This window comes from Vespula pensylvanica, chromosome 1, assembly GCF_014466175.1.
Source record: "Vespula pensylvanica isolate Volc-1 chromosome 1, ASM1446617v1, whole genome shotgun sequence".
NCBI classification, from domain to species: domain Eukaryota; kingdom Metazoa; phylum Arthropoda; class Insecta; order Hymenoptera; family Vespidae; genus Vespula; species Vespula pensylvanica.
This window is the reverse complement of record NC_057685.1, coordinates 2716316-2723815: the sequence shown is the minus strand read 5'-3', so window position 1 is coordinate 2723815 and position 7500 is coordinate 2716316. Positions and strand designations below refer to the sequence as shown.

General features: G+C 35.1%; 1 protein-coding gene and 1 long non-coding RNA gene across 2 annotated transcripts in view; one reads left to right on the top strand and one right to left on the bottom strand.

Annotated features, from left to right (window-relative positions):
- Positions 1 to 7500, top strand: part of LOC122628024 (neurogenic protein mastermind) — a 188063-nt gene that overhangs the window by 63397 nt on the left and 117166 nt on the right. The window lies entirely within an intron of this gene.
- Positions 2863 to 7500, bottom strand: part of LOC122628029 — an 86338-nt gene continuing 81700 nt past the window's right edge. The window contains exon 3 of the long non-coding RNA XR_006326965.1: positions 2863 to 3129. This is a non-coding gene — a long non-coding RNA (uncharacterized LOC122628029). The remainder of the gene's footprint in view (positions 3130 to 7500) is intronic.

Here is a 7500-nt window from a genome sequence, read left to right as displayed (position 1 = left end):
ATATAATATAAATGTATGTATATGTATCTATGCTATTATGATATTAACAGATTTAATAGTATGAACGCTTATAATGATTATTACTTAGGTATACTCGAGATATTGTTTTTTTTTTTTTTATATATATTTATGTAATTTAAGTTTTCCTAATTATTTTGTAAAAGTAATATATCCAATGGATAGATAGATAGGTATGTAGATAAAAAGAAGATTGAAACTAATATCTTTTGTTTTATATAGAAATTATTATGGTGTTAACGAGTTGAATAGTATAAGTATTTATAGTAATCAGTATATCCAAGATTTTGTCTTCTTTATATAGATATATTTCGTGTTTTTTTAATAATTTTGTAAAAATAATATATTAGATAGAAATTAATAAATAGATAGATAGATAGAGAGAGAGAGAGAGAGAGAGAGAGAGAGAGAGAGAGAGAGAGATAAAGGAGATGTTGATTGTTTTATATCGATACTATGATATTACAATATTAACATATTAAATAGTATGAATGTCTAACGTAATCATTATACTTAATGTCTCGTTTTATATATATATATATATATATATATATATATATATATATTTCACATCTTCCTAATAATTTTCTAAAAATAAAATATAATATAGACAGATAGATAGATAGACAGACACATAAATAGACAGATAGAAAAAGAGGATCGCAACAAGTGTTTCCTGTTTCATATCGAACCTATAATATTATATTATTAACAAATTGAATATTACAAACATCTACTATATAATATACAACATACTCCAGATTTCATCTTCTTTATATACAATATTAAAAAAAAAAAAAAAGATCAAATCTTAATGAAACTATTAAATCAATATAATATTACGCGCAGACGATATTTTCAATTTGTTCATAAAAAAAAAAAAAACTTCCTTCGATTCGATAATAATCGAATGGACTTTTAAAAAGATATTGATGATGAAAAAAAAAAAAAAATGGAAAAAATTTCATTCATTCATCGAAATGATGATCATTCGAAGGAAACGCGATAAGTTAAAAATTTTTGAAAAAGATAAGGAAAATAAATGCACAAGCACAAAGCAAAAGATAGGAAAGTTGAAAAATCCTGTCAGAGTAGATTCCGAATTGGATAATAATACATAGTCGGAGCAAGCGAATAAGCCAGCGGAGAAAGTAGTCGGCAAGAGAGTCGAGAAGGTGGTCGTCGATGTCGAGCGTGTACTAAGCCGTCGTATTATCCGTTAACGATCACGATCGACAAGCTCGAAGTGAACGATGCCTCGTCCGACGACAGGACTCGCCCGTCGATGCATCGATGCCACCGTGCCGATACGCGAAGCTCCAATTAGAGTACCAACTTTATGCTTGGCCATCGAAAACGATTTACCGTCGATTCACCCTCTTTCTCTGTATTTCTTTCTCTCTCTCTTTCTCTCTTTCTGTCTTTCTCTGTTTCTTTCTTTCTCTCTATCTCTTTCTCTTTTTCTCTCTTCTATTTAAAATCGTTTTGCGTGGACGCAAATACTCGCTGGAGATAAATCGATTTTTTCTTTTCTTTTCTTTTTTTCTTTTTTCATTCCGACGTTAGATTTCTATCTCCCGACTTTCCAATTATTTTCCTTTTCCCTTTTTTCTCTTCTTTTCGTTCGTTTCAGAAACAATGAGATTTGCGATCGTCGAGAGGCATACAAAAAAAATATACATATACAAGTTATACGACGATCGATCGGGACGTTTTATCAGGGAAAATGAATTTATATAAATCCGATCGTGATTCAGATACATACATATACATATGTATATATATATATATATATATATGTATATATGTATGTATGTATGCGTATTCGTATGTGGTATTAAATTGCAACATTAAATCCTAACAAACGATAGAGTAAACAAGGGTATACTTATTTTGTCAGGGGCTTTTGATTGCAGAGATATTTTCTTCGGTGTGGATATTCGGAAGTTCGAAGTTCGAAAGTTTGAAGATGCTTTCGGAGTAAAGGAAGCTCGTAACAGGCCTGTAAAACTTGGCCAGGGTGGTAAGAGAAATCTAGTAGAATTGTAGGGATTTTAAAGTAAGATGAAGATAGGGAGAACGACGAAAGAAAGAGAAAGAGAGAGAGAGAGAGATAGATAGATAGATAGATAGAGAGAGAGACAAAGACGGACAGATAGACAGACAGACAGACAGACAGAGAGAGAGAGAGAGAGAGAGAGAGAGAGAGAGAGAGAGAGAGAGAGAGAGAGAGAGAGAGAGAGAGAGAGAGTAAGCATGATGCTGGTTCAGCCAAGCGGTCCGCGGTATAGTCGTCTGGGGCGGCAGAGCATGACGCCATTAACGTAACGAGGCCACACGTCGCACCCTCGCGAGCACTGAACTATATCAGCCCCGAGTGCCTACGTTAGCAATGGATTCCTAGACCTAGACCTCTGCGTCTTACTGGTAGTATCCTCGATATGTATAATTGCGATATATATATATATATATATATATATATATATATATCTCGCAATTATAGTTCGACAGGAAGGCAAGTTTCAAAAGTATTCATCGCTCTCATAACAAGCGATAAAAGTGACGTATCTACCTATAATATTTATATACACCTGTATATGTATATATATATATATATATATATATATATATATATATATATATTTCCAAATCTCAAGTTATTTTTCATAAAAATTATTCTTGTTAAATCATCATTTTTATTATTCCAAATATTATTGCTCCAAAAGTTTTTATCGATCGATCCTTAGATATATTTATACACACCTATATATGTATATATATATATATGTATATATATATATATGTATGTATTTAGGTATATAGGTATCACATAGCACGTGCCAACGTCATCATCATTATCATCATCAATATCTATTTGCTAGCCCAGTTTTCCACTTGGGCCGATTACGAACTGGTTCTCGAATCATCCAACCGTTCGATTAACGAGCAAAGGGAGAAATTTCTTCTCGTGATCATTTTGATTTTATTCTACTGTAGTAGTTAGATAGGTAGCTAAGTAGGTAGGTAGATACGTAGGTACTTACCGAAGGATCAGCTGATTGATCCTGAAGAAACTAGGTCACCACTTACAATCTTAAAATCTTCTTCTTTCTATAAAAATAAAAAATATGTACATTATAATAAAAGAATGAATATTATACGTTTGCTATTTAAAAATGATACTTAAAGGATATGTACTATTCATTTACAATAAAGAATCAATCTTTCGTTTTATATCGAAATATAAGAGAAATCTCTTTTGAATATGAAGAATAAAAATTGTATCACATAGCGAGGTTCCTTTTAGTCTTTGAATCGAATACTATTGTCGATTTTAAGCGTGATCATCGGTGTGAAAGATAGAACGGATAAAGAGAGCGACGAGATGACGGGCAGGAAATCAGATAAGTGTGCAAACATCATAATCGAATGAGAATGAATGTTTCTTTGTGGGATATCGATCGGCCAAACGATCGATCAATCTCCTCATACGAATCTGGATCAGATCGAAACTTTCCTCTCTATCGGTGTGTTAACGTTTCTTTTTCTCTCTCTCTCTCTCTCTCTTTTTTCTATTTCTTTTTTCTTTCATTCCTTTTTTTACAATTCCAAATCTCAAGTTATTCCTCATAAAAATTATTCTTGTTAAATCATCATTTTCATTATTCCAAATATTATTGCTCCAAAAGTTTTTATCGATCGATCCTTATAGAAAATCTGGATCAGATCGAAACTATCGGCGTAAACATGATCTTTTTTTCTTTCATTTTAAAAAGAAAGAAAAAAGATACGAAAGAGTCTGCTCTGACAACTTTCAACGAATAAACGTCACTCTTAGATAAATATCATTACGTGCCTCCAAAAAAAAAAAAAAAAAAAAAAATAAAAATTGTTCGATCGAGTTTGACTCAATTTACAAGAAAAAAAAAAAAAAAAGAGAGGAAGAAAGAAAAAAAAAGAGCACAAAGAAAAAGAAAAGAAAAAGAAAAGCAAAGAAAAGAAAATAAAAGAAAGAGATCAAGATAGATGGGTGGGTGATAGTTTGAAGGGGAACGAGACGAGGATAATCGTAAGGGCTACCAAGATTTGTGATCGATGGACAACAGGAAACAGTATACGAGCGATCCTGTCGCGTTTCACGAGTAAAATGCCCCTAACAAATCGGTTAGAGTGAATGAGAAAGGTAGAATCGAAAGGACGTGGCTTGTCTCGCAGTCGAATTACGGTAAATTAGCAGGAGTAAAGAGCCCGAGCAGCAGTGAACAGGTACCTACATCGAAGAGAAGTTGGATGAACGAACGAACGAACGAACGAACGAACGAACGAACCAACCAACCAACCAACCAACCAACCAACCAACCAACCAACCAACCAACCAACCAACCAACCAACCAACGAACGAACGAATGAACGGACGGATCGACGGACCGACGGACCGACGGACCGACGGACGGATGGACGGACGGACGGACGGGCAGGGGCAAACATAAATTAAGATGGGGGACTGATTATGAGGCGAGGGCAGGCTATCATTACCCGAGCCATCGTGACCGGTCGACCCTGCAGCCGCGGCTGCTGAGCACACCGCTCTTCTCCATCTCTTTCTTTCTCTTTTCACTCTCTTTCTCGCTCCCCTCTCCTTCTTCTACGGACGACGATGTTCGCAATCCGCCTGCCTCGTGCCCCGATAATACCGGGGTGGGAACTGCAAATTATTAATCTCTGTTCCTTGCATTACATAGTTCAACGAATATGAAACGAGTATTGTCAGGTAGAGAGAGAGAGAGAGAGAGAGAGAGAGGGAGGGAGACAGATAGAAAGAGAGTTTCATCGTTCCTCTCACGTAGTTCCTTAGTCGATGAAAAGAATTTCTTTCTTTTATTTTTTATTTTTTTATTCTTCTTTTCCCTTGCTTTTTTTTTTTTCTTTTCCTTCATTCTCTTTTTTTTTTTTTATTCGTCTCCTTCTTCCTTTCCTTTCTTTTTTCTTTTTCCTCCTCGTAGTATACGAAGATCTATTCGAAAGATCTTTTCAGAGAAATAATATAATAGAACAGTATAATTATATAAAGTTAGAACGTATCTCGGTACGGTTTTCTTATCTAAACGAATCGTTTCTATAGATAAGAAAATGCGTGCTTTGGTAGGCGTTCCTAATAATTCTGATATAATTGCTTGATCATCCATCCACGCATAAACCTTACAATCCACCCCCCCTTCTCTTCTCTCCTCTTCCTATCCCCTCCTTCCATCATACCCCACCCACCCATCTATATTACTACTACCTATTTCTACTACCACTATTACCGCTATTACTTATCCCTAACCTATCTAACTATCTACCATAATTTTAACAACATAAAGCGTCGATAAGTTTCTAATTATCTCTTTACCACACCCACGAGATACTTGCGCATCTACTCCGGACTGATTCGAGAACACGTAAGATCGAACTTTAAACAACTCTATCGACCAATCAAGACCTTTCTTTCTTGCTACGATATAACCACACGTTATTTCTTCTTAAACTCATTTCGTTTCGATCGTTTCCTCTTCCTCTCTCTTATCGAGATCATTCGGTACAACTTATTCGCGATCATTTTTACATGAAAATATCTAATCGCGAGGAGTTACTTTACCACCTGATACGAGTATAACACATAATCGAGAAGGGATCATAAACGAAAAATAATAAATAGAATAAATAGTCTGTATACAAATTTTTTCGAAACTCGAATACCAACATCATCATCATCATCATCATATTATTATTATTATTATTGTTGTTGTAATAAAAGAAAATAAACGAACATGCTGTACAAATATTTGGACATTTAAATGATCGATACGTATGTACTTACACATACATCTACGTATATGTCCATTCTGTTGAATTACGAAATTCAGTTGCTTTTCTATGTTGTTCTTTCGTGATAGTAGCGTAATGGTGGTGACGATGGTAGTGATGGTGGTGGTGGTGATGCTGATACCGGTGGTAATGGCGATGGTGGTTGTGGCGGTAGCCAATGTTGACCTTTCGCCTCGAAGCGTGCGCTAGCTAGCGTGCTCTCACTCGCTCTTTGCGAGCTATATACGTGCGTTATCCAACATGGATAGGAGTTGGTAAGCGGGCCCAACGTGTGGGGCCTTGTCGAGCTCTGGTCGACATAGTACCGCTGAATCCATTTTTCCACTGAATCAAGAACAATTAGAGATCGTATCTTTATTTCTCTCATTCTCTTTCTCTCTTTCTCTTTCTCTCTTTCTCTTTTTCTTTGAGTTAGTCATCTCTCTCTCTCTCTCTCTCTCTCTCTCTCTCTCTCTCTCTCTCTTTCTTTCTTTCTCTCTTTCTCTTTCTAACTTCTCGATGGCCAATCGATTTCTCTTTCTCCGCTGCGTGTGTTCATTCTCACGAGGAAAGATATCGACTTTTATATTTATTCCGATTACGTCGAATAGATGTTTCTTTCGATCGTGTAAAAAATATATATATATATTTTTTTTTTCGCTCTTTTATTCTTGTCTTTTCCTTTTTCTGTTCTTTTTTTTCTTTTTCTTTTCTATTCTTTTCTTCGTAACTCGTCCTAGAATGCTCTCGATCTGATAGAACGGCTCGAGCTCTTTTTTCTTTGTCTCTTTTTTTATTTCTTTTTTTCTCTCTTTCTCTCTCTCTCTCTCTCTCTCTCTCTCTCTCAATTTTCTTACCACTAGACAAGAATCTTATACGTACCCAAGTAAGTAAGTAAGTAAGTAAGTAACTTTGTAACGTACCTACTTACGTATAGTATATTCCGTTGTTTTCTTGGTGAAAGTTTAGAGAGACAACACGTACGGTACGTTAAGGTTGCATCGACTTAAACCGGATAAGGTTCGATTGGATTTTCATGAGAAAAATTTATTTGCATTCGTGTTACAAGTAGAAACGGAGAAAGAAAGAAAAAGAGAGAAGGAAGAAGAGAAAGAGAGAAGAAGAGAAGAAGAGAAATTGATCTATGAATCCCTTTTACTTCTTCTCCTCCTTCTCTTCCTCTTCTTCCTGTCGTAGGTTCGTCGAGTTTTACGGCACGAATGACGGGCATAACATAAAATTTTTATTGGCCCATTACGTCGAGCTAATAACTGTAATCGAGGATGTAACGTGCATATAAATGTCGCTACTTGCTGCCGCGCGACGTGGAGGAGGGTATTTCATAAATCTTTCGCGACGTGACCAATCGTCGCGTCGCGGTTTGCCTCGATTAGATACCCAACTGAAATGGACACCCAACGTTTTCTCGAACCGATTATTCTAAAGAGCAACGTCCAAATTGAAATTGAAATTTATCTTTATTCTATTCAAGGTCAACCTTTTTTTTTTTTTTTTTTTTTTTTTTTTTTTTTTTTTTTTTTTTTTTTTTTTTCTTACAAACAAACTTTTATCCGAGTTTAATCTTTGAATTAGATTATTAGATTACAATAGATTATATCATCGTTTGGATCATTA